Below are 27,027 nucleotides of genomic sequence, written 5' to 3'. Positions count from 1 at the left end.
TTGTAGTATTTTGTTAGTATTTTTGTCATTTTTATTATTTTATTTTATGTCCATATATATAAAACTTTATTTTTAAATTTTATCATTTTACATTTTTTATTTTTCTATTTTTATTTCAGTTAAAATGTTAGTAATGTTGTTTGCGTATTTTTGTTAGTATTGTTAGTATTTTTTTAGTTATTAAACTAAATTAAAATTAGAAATGTTGAAAAGTTTTTATTTCAGATCATGTTTATTTCACTATAAGTACCGACCTTTTATGATTTTAATTTTTCAGTTTTCCATTTGGTGTCAGTTTTACTTTTAACTCTGACTCACAGTTTATAATCATAACCTGGTGTAAATAAGCCATTTTGGATAAGTATGACATTGACAGGGTCAACAGTCTAATAAAGATAACACTTACCCCTCAGACATGACTGCAATCCACTATGTGACCTGAAAGAGAGCCAAAATAATTGTGGTCACTACTCAGCACTTCATCATTCATATCTGCACACGTCAGGCATCACTAGTCAAATGCCAAACAACTGTCACGGATTAAGAGTGACGCCACTGTCAAGGGTCGCTCCTAAAAAAGCGCTTTTAAACGCATTAAATAAACCTGCCATCCTCTGACATCAAAAGCCACAGATCCACTAATGCAATTCCAATATGCAGACGGTAAACGGCACCGGGCATTCAGGGTTACCGGACATTGGGTTCAGCTTCAATACCGGGCATCGGCGCGACTCAAACACGGAAGAACCGTGACCTTTACTCCGCCAATATAACAAACCATCCCTCTGTGTGCATCAGCCATTTTTTCTCAGCATCTTCAAAGATACATTCATTACGGCTTGTGGTTCAAAGAAATCGGGGTCTTGACATTTTGGCCCTGTGGAGAAAACACTGACCTTGACTGTCTCATTGAACGCTGTGAGCAGGGGGTTAATGGGGTTCTTCTGGGGAAATGGTGTTGAGGGATGAATTTAGAAATGGAAGGCGTGTGCACAGGAAGTGTAGACACTGTTTTAGTGTGAATTCAACCCTGTGATGGGAAATACTGATGCCACAATGTCATCTAATGAGGATAAATGTGGTGCAACTTTACCCACTTACAAAATGCATTGAATGACTCAGATGCATGACAACTAAATAACAGTACTTGCAGTATTGGTAGTAAATGACAAACACTCAACAGCTTGTTGACATTGGTCCTGCTAATGTTAATGTCCTTGATATAACTGGCATAACTTTGGCAAGAAACAGTGGAGTCATTGCCCTGACATTCATGTTTGACATTCTTCAAGACTTATGACAATACACAGGAGTAAACAGTACTTTAGCATTGCATTTCCAAGGGGAAAAAAGTCATATTTTCAAGTCAAATTATTTTCCTGTATTTTTACTTAAAATTAATTTTCAGACCAAGTCCATTACAATGTGAAATAAAGTAAAATAAATTAAACAATTGGAAATAAATAAATACATACATAAATTTACATTTTGCCTAACAATATTTTTTTTAATTTATTTTTAACAAAGACCCCTTAAAAAAGTAAACAAGTGTAACTAGCTACCACTATGGCCCGTCTTATCAGTCATATTTTAATTTGAACATTTAATTCATCATTTAATTTATATTTAAATAAAATTAACCTCTTAAAATATATAATTTTTACTTATATATTATTTATAATTTATTATAAACGAATAAGTTGTATATAAATAAATAAGATCCATTTTTAAATAAATAAATGTTAAATAAATACATTTAATGTACATTTTTAAATAAATAAATGCATACATAAATATATATAAAGATCCCTCAAATAAGTAAATATGTGTAATTAGACACCACTATGACCAGTCTTATCAGTCACATTTTAATTAATTTATTATTTAATTTATAATTTACAATCAATAATACATTTTTATTAACTAGTTTTGCTTTTTATACAGGCACCCCTGAAAATATATATGCACAATTATAATTAAATAATTATATATAAATAAATTAGAAAATAAAATGAAATGTAAATAAATACATTTTAAGTACATTTTTAAATACATTAATGTATACATAAATTTTTGCCTAACAGTATTTGTATTTATATTTTTATATTGTATATCACATTTTGTCTTATCAGTCACATTTTAATTTTAATGAATAATTTATTATTTAATATTCATAATTTTTAGTTTTACTTTTTATATAGGCACCCCTGAAAATACGCACAATTATAAATAAATAAATTACATACATTTTTAAATAAATAAATGCATACATAAATTTACATTTTGTCTAACAATATTTTTATTTATATATTTATTTATTTAATAAAGAACCCTCAAATAAGTAAATAAATGTAATTATCCACCACCATGGCCAGTCTTATCAGTCACATTTTAATTAAATTTTTTTTTTTAATGACTTAAATTTTAATTAACTAGTTTCACTTTTTATATAGGCACCCCTGAAAATATATATGCACAATTATAAATAAATTAATTATAAATAAACACATTAGATCCATTTTTAAATAAACAAATTTTAAGTACATTTGCTAAATAAATAAATACATTTAATAAATTATTTAACAAATACTTTTTATTTAGACATCCCTGACAACATGTTTTGCATTAAAATAAATTAATTACATTTTTAAAAAATAAATAAATGCATAAATAAATTTACATTTTGCCTAACAAGTCAATATGCAAGTTTGTGATGGTGTAAAGCCACAACACCTGGCCATTTCTGACAGACGATACACTGGCAGCATCTGAAACGATATATAGTTACAACCAACAAGGTCCATCCAGAATGTCATTCCAGTCATCACCAAAGACGCCCGTCACTCACCTCACGATATCCCGTACTATTATTGTCACTAATCATCCTGAAAACATGTGAAAACAAACAAAAACTCAAGCAGGGGAAGTGAACAACCCTTCCATTTGCTCAAATCAAAAGACTCTTGAAGCGCTCTCTCCTCTCTAACTTAAAAGACCTCTGAAGTGGACCTTTGATTTTCACGGCAGACTGTTAGACATGATAAAAAAAAAAAAAAGCATCGATACAGGGCTCTTACCTTTGAAGAGGAGACCCGGAGCGTGAAAAGAGGAGTGATGGTACAGAGAGAGACACGGCGTAGTATGATTTTTAATGATTGATCCGTGCCTCACCTCTCACATGTGAATGGCCAACCAAAATAACTCAGAGCGCAGCGCCTCCCATGAATGCCAGCTTTTGGCACACCGTCGTTCTGGAATTGGACAAACACAGCATTAATGGCTGTTTTAGCACAGAAAGTGCTATAGGTTTTGAATTATAATTCATATATTCAAGTGATTAAGATTCCCACGGCCACCCCAAAGACAACAAAGGCTCCGGTGTCCTACGGTCAGATATAAACGCATATAACTGTTTAATTGAGCATTTTATAGTCTCACGCTATAATTCGCCAATGCTCGGAGGACTGAATTTCAAATGAGAGTATTCGAGCGTGGCATTAATTACAGGTGAATATCACCTCGAGACTGCTGGGAAGAACGTGAAAATGGATCATAGCATTTAAGTCATAAAAACAGGGAGAAAAAGGCAGAGAACATTTATCTTCATAGCAGGGTCGAGAGTGCAACTTTTGGGCTAAAAGCCTCAGATCAATCAATGCATGACCCCATTATGCACTGATGGACTAGGTGGCAATCCAGTTCGGCTTTTGCGCACATAAAGAGGGGACGGTGGAAGGACATGCACCTTTTGTGGAATCTGGAGTATGAAAGCGGCAGCTGTCGACAGGCACTGAGAGACGGAGCAAACACAAGCGTCCCATGACGCATCGCTCATGCTCTTGTGTCTGCGGTGTAGTGAATACATGTGCGCTGCTGCACGCGCCTCTGATCGCGTTTATTTTTAGGAGGACTAGTTTTTACTCAACGCTATCATGCTCTTCACTGTCATCACTGATAACACGTACCTAGATCTGAAACTCTCGAGTATAATACAGGGTAATGACCTAAGCTGGTCACTGAAAGATTAAGGGTTTTAACAGTGCAAGAGCTGAGATAACAATCCTGAAAACGAGATAAAGTTTAAATGTTGGCATGTCAAAGCCTGGACATTTCAAGGTTAGTTTGAAAGTTATGTAGGCCTGATGTAGTAGGGATATAGGTGTTCTGAGGCCCTCTTTACACCTGTATTAACTCTTTCCCCACCAGCATTTTTAAAAGAGACCTATTATGGCACTTTTTCACAAGAAGTCTCAGGTGTCCCCAGGATGTGTCTGTGAAGTTTCATCTCTAAATACCCCACAGATCATCCATTATATAATTGTGAAAATGCCTATTTTGAGTGGAAGCAGAAACGCCGTTTTCATGCATTTTTCTTTAAATGCAAATGAGCTGCTGCTCCCCGCCCCCTTTCCCAGAATAGAGCTGTGCCTTTACAGTTCATAGCTCAGATACTCTGCTAAAAAATATCTGTTTGGTTTTAAATATCATGTCTATCGCTCTGAAATCATGTGTTTTAAAGCCATATCAGTTTAAACTTCTGATATATGGGATGTAATGTGGTGCCAGACGCGACACAAGTGTTTATTGTTAGTTTCAGCCCGACGTAGTTATCATTTTCACGTCCTGTGCCACGTTGTTTAAATAATAAATGCATTTGGGCCCATTTGTGCGCCGAGGTGTGTTCAGTTGCATTGTTGGCACACTGCTATTTTGAGGCAACTGAAATAGACTGTGCCATTGACCAGCTGAAACCTGGTCTAAAGTCAATTTTTTTTTTTTGTTATTTAAAGAGGTGCTATTATGCTTTTTCACTTTTTGAACTTTAGTCAGTATGTGGTGTGTATCTTTGGGCATAAAAAAGATCTACAAAGTTACAAATCTCAGAGTCCACTCCAAAAGGAGATATTTTGTTTTAAAAAAAAATCCCTTTTTCAAGAACTACAACGGACGGCTCTTTTGGACTACAATGTTTGTTTTCCACATGCAATGATGTCACAACGCGGTCCATTAGAATATCATTAATTTAAATCCCGCCCACGGAAATTCTAATTGTTGGAGGGAGGGTAGGGACGAGGTGGGGGATTAGCCTAACTTTAGCGATGCAGCGCGAGAACCGCTTCAACGAGCCGCAGCGCGGCGGGTATAAACACAAGCATTGACTAGAGAGGCTGCTTCAGAGCTGTAACGCACCGCAGACGTGTGGAGTACAGGGGCTTGAAACACATGCCAAAGCCGTGATCTACTCTGATTGCCGCGTCGAAGCCGTAACGCGCCGCAGACGTGTGCAGTATGTGGTAAGAGATTTATTAATCATACAGTGTAGATAGCTTCATTTATAATGCGAGTGCTTTTTAAAATGCATAAACTTGCACTGTAATAGGCTAGGCTAATCAGTGATGATGTTCTTTGATAATGTCCGGCTTCTTTTAGCCTTATGCTGGAGCTTTTTTCAGGCAATGAAACTAAGTATGTAAATAATTAAATACATTAGCACGATAATATCATGTATTGGCGATCTCGCAGCCTGACGACAGGACCCAACACTACTGTAGCATATTATTTACCCACCCTCCATGCATTCTAGGTGTATATGACTTCCTTCTTTTAGACGAATGCAATCGGAGTTATATTAAAATTTATCCTGGCACTCCCAAGCTTTAGAATGGCATAGACGGGTGTTTCTCCTCATCAGTCCAAAACAAGTCCAATAATATGCATCCATCCATAATAAAAAGTGCCTCACATGGCTCCGGGGGGTTAATAAAGGACCCCTTTAGCGAATCGATGCGTTTTTGTATGAAAAATATCCATATTTAAAACATAAGAATCACTTTAATCTACTGTGCACTAACAGTTTTACACAGAACTTGTTTTTTCGGCAATGGGCGTGGCAATACTGAAACACCGTCTAAGCTGTTCGCCAATCGCAACGCAGTGGGAGAGTTAACCAATCACAACACATTTCGTTTTTCGGAAGGCGGGCCTTCATTAAACCTGGAAACTAATGTGCCTTATGTGCCATGCTGGGAGAAATGTATTGTAATAATGTAAATTATGTTAAAAATAATGTGTTTTTCGAACCACCAAGCATGAAAGCATGTTCTAGTACACCCCAAAACAAAATCAAGACAAAAAAGAGCACAATAGGACCCCTTTAAAAAGCATGTTACTAATATGCGCCTATAGCCAGGTTACTCTGCCTATTACACATACAGGGACACGCATCAGCACACAAACATGCCAAATATTAAAAATGAAAGGCTTACAATGTAAAAGATTATTACTATAATGGATAGTCAATTGCTTTCTTATGGGAGCTGTTTTTTCGGTTTCACTTTCACTTTCCAAAACGATCACGTTCAGTAAGGAGGGGAGAGGATGGAAAGGGGGTGCACAGTAACTCATCTGAGTGGTCTTGGCCCGTGAATACCCCCTCTTTGCGCCGGCCCTGCTCTCTGGAGAAGCATTCAGTCTTTTTTCTAGCAAATTCCGACATCTAAATAGTGAATCCACAAGCGCAGCTGGCTCTTTAAGGGAATGGGAGATGAGACTCTGATTGGTTTAATGCACGTTATGCCCAAAACACACCCATGACTCATTAAGAAAATAGGGGCAACCCTTTTAGATCATTCCCATTTACACCTGGTGTTTTAATCTGTCTCTATTGTCCACCACTAAAGGAGACAATGGAAAATGACAATGGCAGCAGCTTCCGTTTCCGATCTGATAGCTCTATGCTGAACGCTGTGGGTTTGTGTTCGAATCAGGACTGGTAAGAGATCATTGTGCTTTTTATGTTTTTTTGGCTTCAAACCAAACTTACGGCAAAGTTTAAATCCCATCTGGCTAGCACGCTTCAACAACACATCCCGTAATGTTTACGCATTAGGTGAGTAGGCAGTGAGGAGGCAGTCTTTAGTGGCTGTTTGAATGCATTTAACCACATGAGAATCTGCACTGTGAAAGCAATCCGGTCGAATGCATTTTCCACTATTTCAACTATTTAGTGTAGTCTACTTGTGATTAGATCAACGAAAATGCATTTCAAAACCAGGGCTTTAGTGGTTGCTACAGAATTGCTAGACAGGTAGTGGCTAAATTGTAGTTGTAGCAGCTGGGTGGTTGTTAAAATAGTCTGGAGGTTTGTTATGGAATTTCTAGGCCCTTATACAGTGTTCTGAGTTCTTGCTAGAAATGCACACATTTACAGTAATTTGTTTATCAGTTCTTCTGTTTTATATACTGAATATTCTTCTAAACAAACCCAGAGGAAAACTGCATGACTCAGACCCTGGCTGTATGACAGAAACTTCTTAACTTCATTTGCAAGTTAAGATGTGAAAAAGTTTTACTTCCAAAGCAAAATTAGCTTTGGTTACTAAAGAGATAATATCGGATTCTGAGCCAGCATGTTTCTGTAATACAGCCCCAGAAGACTTACACTGAGTTTCTATATGTGTTTTTGTGTTTTTGAAAGAAATTAATACTTTTATTCAGCAAGGATGCATTAAATTATTCAAATGTGACAAACTTTATGGAGTGCAAAGCTGCTTTTAACACTGATAATAATAAACGTTTCTTGAGCAGCAAATCAGCATATTAGAATGATATCCAAAGGATTATGTGACAGTACTGAAAATTCAGCTTTGCATCACAAGAATAAATTGCATTTTAAAATATATTCAAATATAAAACAGTTATTTTAAATTGTAAAAATATTTCATTTTTTTATCAGATAAAGCAGCTTTGGTGTGCATTTAAGACGTCTGTCATAAATAGTAAATAGTCTTAGCAATTCTAAACTTTCTGAATGGTTGTATTTATCATTAAGATCTCTCCTGGAGACAAATGCAAAACAAATCTAACTTTCCTCAAGAAAACAAAAGTGCATTTGCTCTCCATCTCACTGCTGTCAGGAAGAAACAATTAGAAGATCTTATTTGCGATGTTTCTTTCCTATGAGAATATACAAATCCGAGATCTGTTGACAATAATTTATCAGCTCTTATATGCATGTTCCTGGATGAGCGTGAAAGCCGTCGTGTTTTTCATTTACGAAACAACAGAAAACCTCAGCACCGAACAGATCTGCAGCAGAAACAATATTGTGCTCCAGGAAATGTTATTACGGCGCATTAAAGTGATTTCTTACTCTTGGTTTGTGTAATAATGTCAATACAAGCCCACTGTGGGATTGCCCCCCTCATTATGATAATTTTGTGCGCGGCTTCTTAACCAACAGCATAATAACCCATCCAAACTATCATTAATGCATGAAATAATTCCCTTTTAAGTGACTCCAAAATAAGGGCCCTTTCACTGCCAAGTATATTTCACGAATAATGTTCAGCTTGAACGTTCTGGAATTGTTATGGCCTTTTTTACCCCCCACCAACATATTATCAGACATGAACCTAAAATAATCAGCTGCTCATTCCGGCTAGTGCTAATTTGCCTGCTTAATGATGTAAATTAACACCCACGAAACACACACACACACACACACACACACTCTCTCTAGGTTCTGAGTCATGTGGTTCCCGTTTTAATTACATTGGATTTGCATAACGATTTCCCATTAAGCAATTCCCAAGTGACCCTACGCAGATCGGGAAAATTGCTCTCAAATGCCCACCCCATTAGCAGCGAGCCTGACGTCACTCCCCGTCCATCACCGCCGGCATCCACTTGCCGAAAACAGGCCTAGCCAGAGTGACGGAGTGGCTCATGGGTAATGAAGTCGCTAATCACTTGTAAGCGAGCGGGTTTAGACGTGGATGGGACGCCAGGGTTTTCATGCTCCAAAATGTCAGTATGCAGGAGGTCTTGATAAATCCACTTCTAATGCATGCGCCGTTACAAATCGCTTGCAAAATCCTGAACAGGCTGTAAATCATAGCGGGTGAAACACCCCAACAGCGGCAGCAAGTCCATAGGCTTGCATAATAAACACCCAAGGCTGGTCTTCAGCCAAGGAAATGCCACACAGTGCTATCTATACGGTATAAAAAGTTTTTTTTTTTTCAAAGTTGTAAGTAAAACATATATTAATGGAGTGCATTTTAGAACAAAATACTACTTCAAGAAATAAAAAAAGACAAAAACTCAAAACAAAAATACAAAACTAAAACCAAAATTAAAGTAAAAATTTTAAATAAAAAAATATACAAACAAATACTAATAAAAATTATAATAGCTGAATAATATCTGAACTATACTAAAACAACACAGATACTGAAATATAATAAACTCTAAACTTATTTTATTTTAGTTGATTGCCAAAGCAACATCTCTCATTTTTACTTAGTTTATACTTACAGACTGAAACGAAAATAAAAATGAACTAAAAATGACAGAAAAGAGACTAAAACGAAAAAAAAAGAAAAATTACAAAATGCAAAAACACAACAAAATGACTAAAACTTTAAATTTATAACCAAACAAAATCTAAAAATAAAAACAAATGCAAAACATCAATAAATACTATAATAATAGTTGAATAATCATAAAAAGGTTCTAAAAATGACAAACAAAAATAAAAATTAAACAGAAATATAAAAAAAATTACAAGAACACACAACAAAATGAATAAACAAAACAAAATCTAAAAATAAAAACAGCTTCAAAACATTAATAAAAACTATAATAATATTTGAATAATTATAAAAAGGATCTAAAAATTTTAAATTCAAAATTAAAACAAAATCTAAAAATAAAAACGTAAAAATTCCAAACATCAGTAACACTTATAATAGTATCTCAATGATTGAAAAACGGTTCTAAATATGACTAAATAATGACAAACAAAAATTAAAATGAACAAAAACTATATAGAAATATAAAAAAATAACAAAAACAACAAAATTACTTACAATTAAAATGAAAACAAAATCTAACAATTAAAATTAACTCATAATATTAATAAAAACTATAATAGTATCTGAATGAAACCGGTTCTATAAATAGTATAACTGCTATTTAGTGTGTGCTACATGTGGCATGCACTACATTTTAAAGTGTAGCATTTTTAAGTTGGTTTATCAACTTATATTTTCTAGTATGTACAGTATGTAGCTACTGACTACAACGATTATGCACTATTTAGACACTTTAATGTATTACTATTTAGAATGTACTGTACCAGCATTGACTCCTATTTAGTCTAAGTACTACAGCTAAAATGTCAGTGATCTCCCACCATGCAGGAGGTCTTGATAAATCCACTTTTAACGCGTGTGGCGTTACAAATCACTAGCAAAATCCTAAACAGACTGTAGTGGGTGAAACACCCGAACAGCACCAGTGAGTCTACATGCATATCAAACACCCGAGGTGAGCGTTCGAGCAAGGAAATGCCACCCAGCGGTATCATTTAGCTCAGCAGCGCTGCAGAAAACGGGTTACGCTTAGCGAGATCCATTGCATTACGCTCGAGTGATCAGAGAAAGCTCCAGCAGTCGCGGATGGCGTCGTCGCTCTCTGCGGGACGTGAGCGAGCGGTTAGCCTTCGGGACACTCGCTCGCTTTCTGTCTTCGCCCCAGCTCTCAGGGGGGAGTCGACTGTTTAACACGGATGAGAGCGCCCGTTCCCGGGGCAGAGAGAACATGTTTTTCTTGATAGGAGACAGAAGCGAGAACTTGTTGCTGTGTTTTGACATGCTCTTTTTTCGGTAACTCATATTCAGGGTGTTTATCTGAAGCGGGGCTTTTTCAAACAATCTCTTGGCCTATCGTGAGGAGCATCCGGGGTTGTGTTTTCCCTCCTGTGGAATCAGGAACAGCGTTTATCTGACCTCAAACAGCCCCAGTGTGACAGGACCAAACAAACATCAAACACACACATATATACGCACTGGGCCCGACTATCAAATATTTAACTGGAGCTGCACTTGATCATTATGCTAAAGGGATGTGAGCTATTGAGAGAAACATCTGCCCTCGATCCAGTGCTGCTGTGGATGGTAGCTTTGAGAAAAATGTGGATAGATGAAAGGAAATTTATTTTTCCCTTGTGATACACCTGCAACACTTCAAGCACACGGCTTTTTATTATCAGTGGGAGTGTTAAACTTCAAGCACTGAAGGCTGACAATAAAGTGACTTGATTTCTAAAATGAGAATTTCGACTATGAAAAATGTAGTAGTGTAATGAAATATGGTCTTTTATTCCCCTCAAACCAATGCTCATTGACAAACAATACTAGTAATATTAGTGTATATTTAAAATGATAGAAAATAAATAATGATGTAAATAATAATACAATTCAAATAATAAAATAATAAATTACAAAATTCAAAATAATAAATAATAATTAGGGATAATAAAGATCCATTTCCAAAAGCAAAGTAAAAAGTTGATACTTTGTAAAAAATAAAAAGAAAAGTCCATCTCTTTCAACTTAAAAACTTAAGTTCAGATGTTGCCTTAAATTAAGTATAATCAGATTGGCTGTACATGTAATATAAATATATTTTAAAAAATAATAATATTTATATAACAATTATATTAATAATTATAAATAATTATATGAATAAAAAATGATAAATTATATATATTTTTTCTTCTTAAAAATTGAGTTGAATCTCATCTAACTTAAAAGTTGAATTTGTGATGAGTTAAAGTTATGAAAAAAAAACATGACTTCGCATAACAATTTTTTACAGTATATGAAACTGAAATTGAAAATATTAAATACAATTAGACAATGTTAAAATATTTGTTAGATGCAGTTATTGTATAATATTTTTGCAATGTTTTTTGTCATGTCTTATTTTTTATAATTAATGTAATACTGTTTTGATCTGTGTGCTACTTGCAATGTTTAATATTTAATATTTTTCAGTGTCATTTTTGGTGAACTGCATTAAAACTAAGGTCATTCCACAAACAGCATAAAAATATTAATTATAATAAAAGTGTAGTAGTAATTAATAATATAGTATTGTTATTATTATTATTATTATTTAACAAATTAATCTGTCAAATAATTAAATTGAAACTAAATAAAAATGATAATAATAATAATTAATTTATTATTATTTAACAAAAACTATGGAAAAAAATACGGAAGCCTGTTTCCGCCAATGAATAAAACATTTAAAAAAAAGGTAATTGCGACTTTTTATCTCACAATTCTGACTTTTCTCAGAATTACGAGTTTAAATCTCGCAATTTTGACTTTATAACATGCAATTGCAAGCGAGATATAAACTCACAATTTTGAAAACGTCTTTTTTCCCCATCAAAACTGGACTTTATAACTCGCAATTTTGAGTTTACATCTCACAATTTTGGGAAAAAAGTCTGAATTGTGAGTTTACATCACGCAATTCTGAGAAAAAAGTAAGTTCTGACTTTATACCTCACAAGTTTATATACATTATAAGTCAAAATTGTGAGATAAAAAGTCACAATCACCTATTTTAAATTTTTTATTCAGTGCGGAAATGGGCGCCCATACAAAAGTGTATTTATTTATTTATTTATAGGTAGGAACAACTGATATTTCAATAACATTTTGACCACTGAATAGGAAATCTCCTCAATTCACATTTCTAAAATCTGTTCACAATAGCATTTGGTCACTCTAATTAGTGCCTGACCACACCTTGCAAAAATATTGCACGAAGTGAAGACACAACAAAAAAATCAAATGGCTACCAAAGGCAATATAGTCTCAAGGTTTGTCTTTTTGAACATTTAGCTATCTTACAGATCACAAACTGTTCAATCCCAACTGTTTACATTCATAACACTCTACAGCAGTCAAAGTGAATCATCCCTCTTGTGTTCGTTTGAAGCTTCTCAAACAGTAACCCCTGTATCACAGTCCACCACTAGGGGTCAGAGTTTAACATCGTTGCACAACAGTGCACTGAGAACAACAACATCCATAATAAAACCTGGAGAAATCTACACTATAACATTCCCATTTATCTCAATCTCATCCTAAGCTCTTCACTAGCAACTATCCTGAGCTGTGACGTCAAATAGTCGCATGCTGTAGTATAAAGAAATTATGATTTATATGTTTACTGGGCAAAATGTTTAATATTGTAAGAATGCATGACTATGGAGATAGAAAGTGTAGTTTCGGCATCCACACACCAGCTCATCCGCTGAACACTGACACCTCAGTTTAAAAATAACAGTGATTAGCAATGAAAATAACATCTGTATGCAACCTAGATTCAGCAACTGTACAGTGACATGAAAGACAGCCGCATGCCTCAAGAATGATAATTTAGAAAAGTGTATAGTAAACTACAGGGAGCTGAACTCAGATAGAAGGCATTCATTTACAAAGCAAACAGTTGAAAGCAGTGCGGGAATTAATTGCGTGCAGACTGTTCCATCAGTTCATTTGAGATTTTTTGAGCCACTGAACCTTGTTGCATGTGGTCTACTAACTTGGATTTCCATGGCAACTGAAGGCAGCATCACCCTGTTGTGTCTGATAGCTGTCTTCAGCAGGAGCCGAGGGCACAGTGACTCCCGTTCCCTGCACTGCAAACCATTTAGGAGCTTTAAAAAAAAAACACACATACATTCTCACCTTTAGTAGAATATCGATATACTGCATACACTATTCTGAATGCATAATTTAGTATCTTTGCTTGCTTCCTAGTAGTATGCACTACAATCTACAGTATGTAGCATGTACTATAAAACCACAAAAATGTTACGTAAAATAAAATAAATGTTAACTGAAAATCAAATATAAAATATTGTATAAACATTGTTTGCTATGTACTTGCTATTTAGTTTGCACTACAAATAGTATGTACTATGTTTTTGGGTTTCAAGGGTATTAGAGATTTTTAAAACTTTCGAAATATTCTAAATGTTCTAAACATTCTAAATATGTTCTAAATATTCTAAACATTCTAAATGTAGCACAAACTAGATGGCAGTGCATGCTAAGTGTTGTGCATTCTTAAAAGTAGAATATACAGTACTAGTTATATACTGTACATACTTGGGAGTAGCACACTAGCTGAGGTACTTAGAAGTAATGTGTATTTGCTAAAGTAATGCGTACAGTACATACTGGAATTAGCACTCTACTTTCATCCTGTGAAAACCTGTAGTATTTTTTGAAAACGTTAAGTAGTAGTGCATACTATTTGAGGTGCAAACTAAATAGCAATGCATGTTAAATGTTGTGCATTCTTGAAAGTAGAATATACAGTATTAGTATGAATAGTATAAATAGTATAAATGCACTACTTATTTGGTTTTCAAAGGATACGACTAGAGTGCTACTTTCTAGTATGTACGTAACTAGTATTAGTACTGTTTTCAAATATGGACTACAAACAGTATGCACAACTACTGTTAGTACGTACTAGTATGGACTACTATTTAGTTAGCACTACAAAGAGCTCACATTACTTTTGTAAATACACATTACTTCTAAGTACTACAACTAGTGTACTACTACCAACTACAGTTTGTATATAACTAGTACAGTATATTGTACGTTCAAGAATGCACAACAATTAGCATGTACTGCTATTTAATTTGCACCACAAACAGTATACACTACTAATATGGTTTTCAAAGAGTGCTACTTTCTAGTATGTATATGTAACTAGTACTAGTACTAGTATTTTCAACTATAGAAAACAAACAGTATGCACAAATATTATTTAGTACGCACTAGTATGGACTGCTATTTAGTTAACACAACAGAGAGTTTGCCTTACTTTGATAAATGCACATTATTTCTAATTACTACAACTAGTGTACTACTACCAAGTACAGTATGTATATAACTAGTACTGTATATTCTACTCTCAAGAATGCACAACAATTAGCATGTACTGTTATTTAATTTGCACCACAAATAGTATGCACTACTTATTTGGTTTTCAAAGAACACAACTAGAGTGGTACTTTCTGGTATGTATGTTACTAGTAGTATTATTTTCAAATATGGACTACAAACAGTATGCACAAATATTATTTAGTACGTACTAGTATAGGCTGCTATTAAGTTAGCAATACAAAGAGCTTGCATTAGTTCAGTAAATACACAGTACTTCTAAATACTACAACTACCAAGTACAGTATGCATATAGTACTGTATATTCTACTTTTAAGAATGCACAACAATTAATATGTACTGCTATTTAGTTTGTGCTACAACCATTATTTATAATGTACTAACATTACTATTTAGTATGTACTAGTATGGACTGCTATTTACTTGGCACTACAAATAGCTTGCATTCTTTTAGTAAATACACAATATTTTTAAGTACTACAAGAATGCACACTTGAATGCATACTGCAAGAATGCAATTATGCAATTAGCGTATGCAATAATTATGCAATAATGCAATTAGCATGTACTGCTGTTCATTTTTAGGGCTAAAATAGTATGCACCACTTTTTTGGTTCTCAAAGGATATTTTGCATTACCTTTTGATTGAACCTGTCCTAGTGTGCACTGCCAATCGAAAGGACATCTATGGAGTCTTAATATCATGAGTGCATCCAGCATTACCCAGGGTGACTCTAGGTGCTGAATGACCCCAGCGTTGACCCTCAGACCAGAGGGGTGAGCTAGGCTGTCGGATCGGGTTGACTCCAGCACCCCTTATGGCCATGCGGGTCCAGTCGGGTGCTGTGTTCCGTCATTGGGACTGATAGAGCATGAGACGGCCAAGAAACGCTCCAGTGAGCCGCAGATGCCTCAGACGGACAGGGTCATCAAAGGGCAGCCGCTCGACAGACGAACCATCACCATGCCTACAATCTCCGGAGTCGACATCAGTATTACTTCTCACACCAGGAGGCCAGAAAATAGAGACTTAATCACCTGTTAGGCACCACGCTGGAATAATTGCAGCTGAACTTGGATTTCAGTTCATATTTTGATCAACATTTTAAGAAGACTTTGCATTTCTTAAAATAACACAATAACGCTACCCATTCTAATTATACAAGTTCATTATACACATCTGAAAGCACATTTGGCAAATTCATAAGGGTTAAACTGGCTCCAATTAGCTTATGACCCTGAATAAATTACTTTCTGCATTGATCTTAATGATTAGAAAGCCTCTCATCATAAAACACACTGCATCCGTCATCAGATGGACCTCAGTTATCACGCCATAAACCCACAACAGTCTTCAAGCACTAAAATACATCATTAATTGTGTAAAATAAAAACAGATACCACCTTCACAAAGTCACGATGTTGTGCTTACAGAGCATAGTGGAAGCCCTCCTTGTTGTGTGGTTTCTCCTTGTTTTTTTTTTCTTCAAGCTGCTGCTGATGTCCTAATAGAGGGGTAGGAGGCAGATGTCAGTCATGAAGAGGGGCCTGATAATTAGCAGGGGCCTCCGCTGGCATGCCTGCTCGGGCGGCGTTCTCCTGGGCTTCAGGTGGGCTGCGAATCTCCTCATTTGTCTGCTTCAACCTGTCAGAGGAGAAACTCCAAACACTGTTTTATTACAGCCAAGAAAGTTCCATGTTCACAAAACTCATGGGACAAATTCTGACTCTTCCTATTTCACAGTACAGAATCCCCCATAAAGCAGGATGCTAAAATTAGTTGTCATGTTAACACTTTACAATACGGTTCAATTTGTTAACATTACCTAATGCATTAGCCTACTACTGGAAAAGCTCATTATGTCTCATTTGTCATATGAACAACCAGTTAATAATTACACTGATTTAATCCTCAACATAGTAAACTGTAAGCTGTATTATGTTTGATTCACTAAAAAAAGAACCGACTCATTAGAATTATGCATGAGACTAGTTATGCTGTTTTTTAACTAAAAAGAATATGTGCAAAGAATGATTCATTCGGGGAATCGGACTAAACAGATTACGCTGAATGTAGTTGATTCACCAAAAAGAATCGGCTCATAAGAATGATTCATTCGGGGAATCGGACTACACAGATTGCGCTGTATGTAGTTGATTCAGCAAAAAGAATCGGCTCATAAGAATGATTCATTCGGGGAATCGGACTACACAGATTGCGCTGTATGTAGTTGATTCAGCAAAAAGAATCGGCTCATAAGAATGATTCATTCGGGAATCGGACTACACAGATTGCGCTGTATGTAGTTGATTCAGCAAAAAGAATCGGCTCATAAGAATGATTCATTCGGGGAATCGGACTACACAGATTGCGCTGTATGTAGTTGATTCAGCAAAAAGAATCGGCTCATAAAAATGATTCATTCGGGGAATCGGACTACACAGACTGCGCTGTATGTAGTTGATTCAGCAAAAAGAATCGGCTCATAAGAATGATTCATTCGGGGAATCGGACTACACAGATTGCGCTGTATGTAGTTGATTCAGCAAAGAGAATCGGCTCAAAAGAATGATTCATTCGGGGAATCGGACTACACAGATTACGCTATATGTAGTTGATTCAGCAAAAAGAATCGGCTCATAAGAATGATTCATTCAGGGAATCAGACTACACAGATTGCGCTGTATGTAGTTGATTCACCAAAAAGAATTGGTCGCTGTGATTTAAGTAAGACATGTTCCTGGATCAACATGTTTTGTTGATCCTGGATCACCATTACTCTCCAAAATATAGACTTAACCCAATCCTTACCCCTAAACCTAACCCTGACCATAATTTATTCCTAATATCAGAGGGAAATGATAGCTGATTAAAAAGGGGGTAGAAAAATCTAACTCTGATCATAAGCCTAAAACTGACATTTCCTGAAAAGTTATTCCTTAATTCTGATTGGTTGATTGAAATGTTGTTCCAGGATCAACAAGGATGTTGATCCATGAACATGTTGTACTTGGTGAAATCACATTCACCAAAAAGAATCGGCTCATAAGAATTTGAGGAACCAAACTACACAGATTACTTGATTATAGCTGATTCACTAAAAAGAAATTGGTCAATTTCAGTCCAATTTCAGTCTGCATTGGAACGATTAACCGAACCTAACATCATTCAGTATTTTTTAATTTAACTGAACCGTCTCGTATTCAAGTTCTCGGTTTAGGCTGTAAAGCTCATAAAGCTCAAACATTATCTGATCAGAGAACCTGTGTTCCACCGACTTGCTCAAAGCCAATTTTATTTCTGCCAATATATTGTCCATACAGCTGTGCAGTACCGTTTTGGCGTTTGCGGGCTCCCTCTGGCATCGATACGTCTTATAGAGCATTTTCTTTTATCACCCAGCACTTATTTCACCATGGAGTAATACACCTCAGGGGACAAGTGTGACGTAGTGACACTTACGAGCAATTCCAATAAAGTCAGGGCCCTGAACCGGGACAGTTTTTCACCCATAATGACTGCTTTGGCTCCACAGCCGGGGCCACGGTGCCAAAGGAAATGTGTCTTAGAAGAAGACGACTTAACTTTTTTATCACGCCAATGTATATCTTTAGCTGTCACCTTTATCTTCTGCTCCTTGTCTTCCTCTAAAAGAGCTACGCTTAAGGTGGGTGAGCAACACGAATCTGGAGCAGAGACACAATGTACCATTTCTCTGTCTGTTCTTCATTAAACTAAGTGCAATGTTGTGTTAACCTCCATATTACCTCCTCCCTTTTTTTTTTAGGACTGAAAACTGTTTTTGCTCCCAACAGCTAACAATAGTACTTAAATGGTTGGAGAAAAAAACAAAAGAGAGGGATGGCGCTTCAAGCGGCAGGCATCTTGGGACTTGGCTCTTCTTTGACACGATGCAATTGAATTTCAGATCGGCATCAAAGCCATTTGAATGAGCTTCGTTCTCTCTGAACACTTTGAGGAGACAGCTTCATGAGGCATTGTAATAAACTGTGTGCACTGCAGCAGAACTCTATATGAGATATGAGGCGATGATGAATTTGACTGCTATCTATTCTGGTTCTCTAGACACTACCGATTGAAAGGGACAGGATTTATCAAAGGATAAATAGGACTCTTTTTTTGAATTGTGGTCTTTTGGTTTGTCCCTTTTCCAGTGATAATCGTGTCTAATAATGGACCGTAGTGTGGGAAAAACTGATGCAATCGGTTGCACAAGCAAGAATGTCCTTGGGGTTATTTCCACATTAAAAGCTCATTCAGATGATACTTCACATCAAAAGATAAGCATGATATAATAGCAATGTCCTTTATAAAATGTACTGTACAACAAAAAGATTTACAAGGACAGATATGACAATGTTTACCCAAAATAAAAATTCTATTTACTCACCCTCATGATGTTCCAGACTACCACCATGATGAACAAAGCAAAATATAAGTGGTTATCACTTTCAAAACAAATCTAAACATTGAAATCATTTCAATAATGACGATACTCGAAATAGCATGTTAATATATTTGGTTTTGAGGGACTAGACATATTTGCTGCTGCTAACGCCAGCAGATAAACAGACGCTATTGTGAGCATTTAAAATATAGTGCTTCAGATGCATGAATGGACAATAAACAAATCCTGTAGCAAAACTAGACAGGTGGAGCTGGGGAGGTGGAGGGTTACAGAAAACATTGAATGAGACTGTTTAAAGGGAACCCCGGGTATTAAGACTTGTATGGCTTAATATGACATAAATTATGTCACTTACTGAAATATGTAGTAGAAAACATGAAATATTTAAGTTATATTAAAAAATCCACATTGTTTTATAAATATTCTGGATTATAGGGGTGCAATTATATCGATGACGTGAAATGGTTGCACTCAGTGTGCTACTGGTGCTACCGGTTGCTATTTTACCACAACGCAACTTAATATAGTTGTGTATATTAATATAATATGTGACCCTGGACCACAAAACCAGTCATAAGGGTCAATTTTTCGAAATTGATATTTATATATTACATGAAAGCTGAATAAAAAAGCTTTTCACTGATATGTGGTTTGTTAGGATAGGATAATACTGGACCGAGATACAACTATTTGAATATATGGAATCTGAGGATGCAAAAAAAAAAAACAAAATATTGAGAAAAGTGCCTTTAAAGTTGTCCAAATTAAGTTCTTAATAATGCATATTACCAATCAAAAATTAAGTTTTGATATATTTACAGTAGATTTTTGGCATAAAAGAAAAATCAATAATTTTGACAATGCATTTTTGGCTATTGCCACTAATATACCCCAGCGACTTAAGACTGGTTTTGTAGTCCAGGGTCACATGTAAAATACTGATACGTTGTGCGACATTGTGCGGCTTTTGGTTGTAATTAGTCAAAGGGCGACAAGAGAAGCCATGTAAGTCTTCAATGCTTTTCCTAGCAATAAGAAGAGGAGAAATGCAAGAAGAGGGTGATGCTTTTATCCAAAGGAACAAAGCAGTTAGTCAAAGAGTTCACAATATTACACAACTAGATAAGGATTGCATGTATTTAAGACATAAGTACCATATATATTAACCCACAGAAGATCTACACAGGTGGAGCTGGGGAGGTGGAGGGTTTCAGAGGAACTGCTCTAGTGGATGCTAACCAGCTATTTAAATGCAAAGCAAGCTTATTGGCTGCGTATGCAACATGAACCGATCAGCTTGTGCCAAGTAGCTTAACTTTGTGCGTCATCTAGAGTTTGCATTTATTTTAGAGATGCCACTCGCTGAATTGCATGCAACTGTTTTATGGTTAAGCTCAGAATGCAAAGTATTTTATTGCACAATACAGTAGCAATGCATTGTGAACATAGCAACTGTCAGATATAGTTTTAATGAAGCTGGGATATTCGAGGATTAATCCGTAATAAAAAGGATTGGATATTGATCCCCTAAAACCGTGTGATCCGGCAGGCATAGAAAAGAGGCCAACACGTTTTGATGAGCAAGGGTGTTTTAACCTTTAATCTCTGCATTTTAGTTCGCCGTGTTTTAACAGCCGGGAACAAACACAGGTGGTTCATTACTTGTCTGAACATCAGGATTAACATTTATGTCATTATTCTAACTAAACATCTCCTGTAGCTGCCATTTCAGGATCGCAAGGGACCAGTACATCATGTGAATCTCTCTCTCTGACCGACTCATGAATAATGAGTAATTATGAGACGCTGATCCACCAGTAGAGCTCCGCTGTGATGTGATTATAGATAAAGGGGGTGACCTTCGCGTCCCTGCTCTCTTCTGCCCTCAGTTCAACCTTAATCAACACAGATCAGTTCAATTTACTCCGCCTGCCATCTCTCGGAGCTACGTAGGCCGGGACAGCAGACAGGCTGAAGGCGAGTCTGACACCCACAGTTTTGTACCGCAGTATAAATGGTGCAAGTGATATCCGTAGAGCTTCCAGGGCTATACGATTTCAGAGCACACTGATAGTTTTGTTGAAAACGCTTCGAGCAAAAGCGTCTCGGGCAAATTCACTTAGTCAAATTCTATTTAAGGTGTCCACCCCGTAGGAAAGAAAAATCAAAAATGAGATCTTTTTTAATATCTCTATTGTTTCTCCTAGACAATGACATTAAGTGGAAAGCAACTGGAGACTTGTGTCTCCTGCTTCTCTGATTTTTTCCTGAGGAAAAAAACTCAAGTACGTCTCCTGTGAAGTTTCAAGAAACATCTCAACAATGTCCTAAACTATTCTCAGATCTGCCAAGACGCCAAGATCAGACATTTCAGCATGAACTCAAACTTTTCTTCCTAAACTAAATTTGTCGGTCTGACGGGACACAGTCATAACCAATTCACATGTTTGATGTTTAATAATAAACACCTATGTGGAGGGAGATTTTGGACCAATGAGATTTGACAGTGAGCGGCTCTATTCAGCACAACACTACATAAATAGAAATGCAGCATTTGAACTGTCCTGACACCTGTCATTATACTATATCAACAATTGTATTTATTTTTATTACCATTTCAAGTAATTTTAGGTGAACCCAGGGTTATTATCATTAACTAAAACTAAAAACATGGAAATGTCATTAACTGAAATGAAATCAACATTAACTGAAATAAAAAAAACATTAAAAAAATGTTATTTTCATTTAGTTTAAGTTGAAGTACTAAAACAACTAAATCCGAAATCTACTAATAACCTACTAATAAACAATTTCTGTAATTAAAAAAATAATAATTATGAATATTACATGAAAAACTTAAACAAAAAAAGCTTAAATGATAATTTAAACAATTGCTATGCTAAGTAACTAAAGTCAATTCAGTAAATTTAATAAATAAATACATACATAAACACACACAAAAAAAGATTACTTCTTTAATGAAAAGAGAAAATATAAAATAAAAAATAAAATGTAATTTAAAATTTAACAAAAACTAAATAATAATAAACATCAAAAGTTAATGTTTTAATAAAATCTGTACTTGAAATATAATTAATTAAGAATATTACATGAAAAACTTAAACTTAAAAAAAGTTTAAATGAAAATTGGCAAGGCAAGTAACTAAAATAAATTAGTAAATTTAATAAATGTAATAAAAAAAAAAAAAAAATAAACAATAAAAGATAATAAAGTTAAAGTGCTAAAATTACAAATACAGAATTAAAAATAAGTATATATGAATATTTAATAAGTAAATGATAATAGATGACAAAGTTAATATTCTAATAGTCTAAAACTATTTAAAAATGCTATAATTGAAATAAAATAAATGTAGTAAGTTTAATTAAAAAATTACTATATTAAAAATAAATAAATAACTTCAAGTACTAAAATTACAAAGACAGAATTAAAAATAAGGTAAATGTATACAGAAATATTTAAAAACAAATGAAAAAACACACACACACACACACACACACAAAATACTTGAAATGAAAACTGAAAACATATTTAAAAAATAAATACCTAATAGTACATACATAATACTAAAATAACACTGAATGCAGCATAAATGAGAAATTATGTTTCTCAGCTATGAAAAAGCAATCTCTGAGTAATACACTATGCATCTCCTTTATTATATGCAATGTTGGACAATAAAGTGTGTGACACATCAAATGATAACAGCCAATATTGCTCTAGTATATTGTTTTGAGCACAGCCTTGAGCCATTTGTAAACTTGAACGAACTGCTATTTGTAACGAAGCAACTGTGCTCAAAATTAAAATCTGAGCTTTTCCCCTCCTTCCTCGTTCTCCTGCAAGTAAACAGATCAGTGGTACGATACGTGCTGCGTATGAAGGTGCAGGCGCGTTTGAAGCGCCGTAGTCTGAAGAGTGCGAGACCCTCCTCCGTCATGTGTCTGCACACGCCTGTTTGTGTGTGTTTGCGCGTGATGCCTTCCTCTGTCACAGATAAAGTCACGCCATACGTCTGCTGCCACAGCTGCTGATAAGATACTCACAAATAACTTGCCTTCCTGAAGCTGTCAGGAGCCTCTGATCTGATATTGCTTTCTTCTCACAATAAAAGCAAAATCTAGCTCATCTGAATTCACCGAAGAGAAGAAGAGAGGCGACAGAAACCGTTCGCTAACACGCGCTTTGTTGCCTCGCCGCAACATTTCGGCGTACGCCTTTTAAAAAGGTCACATGACATGTACCTGGCACTGATGGCCAGCTGGCCTTTTGAAAATGCTTATTACTTAAATCAGATTTGATATAAGCGCTCTAGTCGTCTTAACACCTCGCCTCGAGGCACAGGCTCTTTTCTGCTTACGAGCCGCGACCAATTAGCTGTGTGGCAGGAAAGCTAATTAAAATAAGCTGAGCATAATGAATCACCTGCGCTGACGGCCAACTGCCACCGGTGACGAATGCTGCCGATTGATGCTATCGGCTTTAGCGTGAATCATTGTTACCTTTATCCGTGGACGTTAATGGTGGGATTTAGAGAGTGTGCTCTGAGGCCTCCTGGACGGGCTTAGCGTCTAAAGCTACTCTTTCAGCCGAGATGTCGCTTTCAAAGCGTTGAGCTTAAATACTCGCCTCTCTCTGCTGGCCGACACTAGTCTTATGAGACAGGAAAAATGCATTAGTGGCAGCCCAGAGCGTTTTATTCGTATTCTTGAGTGATTTCAGAGGTTGATGGCCAGTTTGCCTTAGTTTAGCAATTTGATTGTTTATATATTGACATGCTGTATTTCTTATTTATTTCTTACAGCATTTTACACATCACATAAAAGTTGATTTCATTTAATATATCAAAAATTTAACATCTAACTTTCATATATAATAACTAATTTAATTTATTATATTACCCAAATCAATTAAATAGTACAAAAAAAACATAATTTAATATATCCAAAATATACATTTTATAAACATTTTTTTAGATATTCTGTAATATATAAGTTTTATATATAATTGCTAATTTAAAATTAATTATATCTGTATATATGCTATTACATTATTTATTACAGCATTTTATACATAAAATAAATATCCAAATATCCACATATATAAATATATATCCCAAATTAAAAAACACACACAGAAATTTTATAAAAATTATATTTTTTAACTTAAAAAGCGATATAAAAAATACACAATTTTTAATGTAATTTTTAAATAGAATTTTCACATATAATTGCTCATTTATTAATGAATTAAATATATAACCAAAATTAATTAAATAGCATGAAAAAGCTAATTTAATATATCCAAAATGTATTTTTTTATATACTTTAAATGTTATTTTTATATGTAATTGCTAATTTAATATATTATATATTCCAAATGAAATATATATGTATATATGTATTTACATAATTTATTTATTTATTATAGCATTTTATTTTACCAATCAAATAAATATCCAAATAAATAAATTACCTTTAATATATATCCAAAACACACACACACACAAATTTCTTATTATATTTTTTATTTAAAAATATACACATATATACTATATATAGTTTTATATATAATTACTAATTTAATATATTATATCCAAAATTTATTTTTTTATTTTTAAAATATTTTTAAGATATCATTTCTATATATAAATGCTAATGTAATATATTAAATATATTAAAAATATATATAATTAAATTATGCATTTACATATTTTTTCTTACAGCATTTAATACATCAAATAAAATATACCCAAAGTTGATTTATTTATTTTTTAATACAATTGTATCATTTTATATAATATTATTTTTAAGATATAATTTTTATATATAATTGCTTATTTAATATATTATATATTCCAAAATACAAATATATGCATTTGCATAGTTTTTATTTCTAACAGCATTTTAAACATTAATTAAAACATTTTATCTATCTAAAAAAAAAATACAATGCTAAATTGCAACTAGGCGTATAACTGTGCACGGCTAGGACAGAAAAATAAAATGTTTACTTTTACTTACTAGCTTTTACAATGGAGGAGGCTCTCCATTCTCTTTTCTTTTTCTGTTGAAGTCAAAGGCTGCATTTCTAGTGCAAATTCTGTTCCAAGGCAGGGCTATTCAATGAAGCCGGACACCGGCTTGGACAGGTTGTAACATGCCTTCATCAGATGAATTCATCCTGTAAAACGGGACAACAAAACCACAAGTTAAAAGAAACAACACATGATCACAGCCAAAGATAAATGTGGTTAGTGTTGAACACAATGTGTTTAGTGGCTGCCAGAGGCATGAAACTATTGAAATTCAATTCTGGACGATAAACAGCGTTGATGCAATGACTCAGATAACAGTTGAAAGCAAACCTTCAATCTTCAGTCATCCTGAAGGAAAAACCAAGGTTTAAACAAATGCATTTTGCATTTTCTTTAATTAAATGTTGAATTTTACTCATGTGACCTCGAGATTGACTTCCTAAGCAACATCTGTACAGCAAGATCTTGTCTTTTTTATGCTTTTTACCCCATTTTTTAATGGCTTGACCTCAGCTTTCTATATGCCAAATGCATCTTCACAGCGTATCAAGAGCCCCGTTGATGATGCATCACGTTCCCCAGAGAGCAATAATTACCGTGACTCCGTTAGCGCGGGGTGACATATCACCAAAGCACAAGATCACATTCATCTAAATGCCTGTCACAACAGGAAATGATTGGTCATTCCTGAAAGGAGACTGGACAAATGCCACGATATCACGAAGAACTCGAGGGAATCGCCTTGCCGAGAGACATCCCGCATAAAGACAGATCAGTCATACGTGCGGCGCGATTATCACGTTAACGTGCTTAGAGAGACGACTCTAGACAGGTCTAGCAGGAGAAATGTGATAAAAGCAAAGCTGAGATTTCTAAATTTGCCAGATTCCCATGATGCTTCCTCCTCATGTCTGTCTACAGATGCCAGTGCTTTTTTCACTTATGTAACATCTGGTGCTTTAGGATAAAGATATGATTAATTCCGTAGAGACTTTCTTGGTGCATCTCTAGATGTAGAGATACAGTATGATTCATTTAAGTTTTGTTAACCCAATAAACCTGAAAAGACATTATGATGATGGATGTCCAATAACTCCAATTTTTCATCATGGGAGAAATCAATCAAGAGTCGTTTGATTTATATGATCGTGCATATGCACACAATCGTATCTTCTTACTGTACAAAGTTGTAAAGCCCTTCAGAGCGGGTAAAGTCATTCTGTGACCTTCTTTTCGCACACTTTTCATTTTTAATGCACAATTTAATCAATCCTCTCTCACTCTCATCTGCACAAGGAAATTGCCAGCACTAATGAATGGGAACAAAAAATGACTAAGTTAGTTTTTAAGCCAAAGTAAACAGTGTTTAATTTCTCAGTTAGATTAAGGGGAAGCGTGGACCTGCATCACAATGCAAGAGTGACTGACGGTTAATGTGTGAGCTCAAAATTCAATGCATAATACTAATAGTGCCTCACATTTCAGTATATGCATTTCTAGACTGGTACTGTATGTGCATGAGATTTTTGTGTGTGGGTTTGTCATATATTAGAAGGAATAACTGTAAAATTGCAAGAAGTGACAGAAACTTTAAATTAAGAAAGCGTTTAGCCAATCATCTGAATGACTATCAAAAAGCAGCACAATATACCCAAATTTACTCTATTTAAACATTATTATTCATGCTTTTTTTTAATGACCTCATATTAATTGAAGGGATACATGAAATATTTATGCTGCAGACAATTC

At 34.8% G+C, this 27,027-nt stretch overlaps 1 long non-coding RNA gene across 4 annotated transcripts in view; it reads right to left on the bottom strand.

Annotated features, from left to right (window-relative positions):
* LOC127163679 (uncharacterized) overlaps positions 1-27,027 on the bottom strand; it is a 48,851-nt gene continuing 21,824 nt past the window's right edge. For 2 of the 4 annotated variants that reach the window (XR_007827522.1, XR_007827525.1), the window contains 6 exons: positions 25,265-25,424; positions 16,222-16,434; positions 15,428-15,764; positions 13,412-13,525; positions 3,078-3,251; positions 1-438 (listed from right to left, as the gene is read on the bottom strand). This is a non-coding gene — a long non-coding RNA (uncharacterized LOC127163679). Of the gene's footprint in view, positions 439-2,733; positions 2,769-2,848; positions 2,886-3,077; positions 3,252-13,411; positions 13,526-15,427; positions 15,765-16,221; positions 16,435-25,264; positions 25,425-27,027 lie in introns of all 4 variants that reach the window. The other 2 variants (XR_007827523.1, XR_007827524.1) reach the window with 2 other exon arrangements.

Source organism: Labeo rohita, chromosome 4 (genome assembly GCF_022985175.1).
Source record: "Labeo rohita strain BAU-BD-2019 chromosome 4, IGBB_LRoh.1.0, whole genome shotgun sequence".
NCBI classification, from domain to species: domain Eukaryota; kingdom Metazoa; phylum Chordata; class Actinopteri; order Cypriniformes; family Cyprinidae; genus Labeo; species Labeo rohita.
Note: the sequence above shows the minus strand (reverse complement) of the source record. Positions and strands in the feature narration are given on the sequence as shown.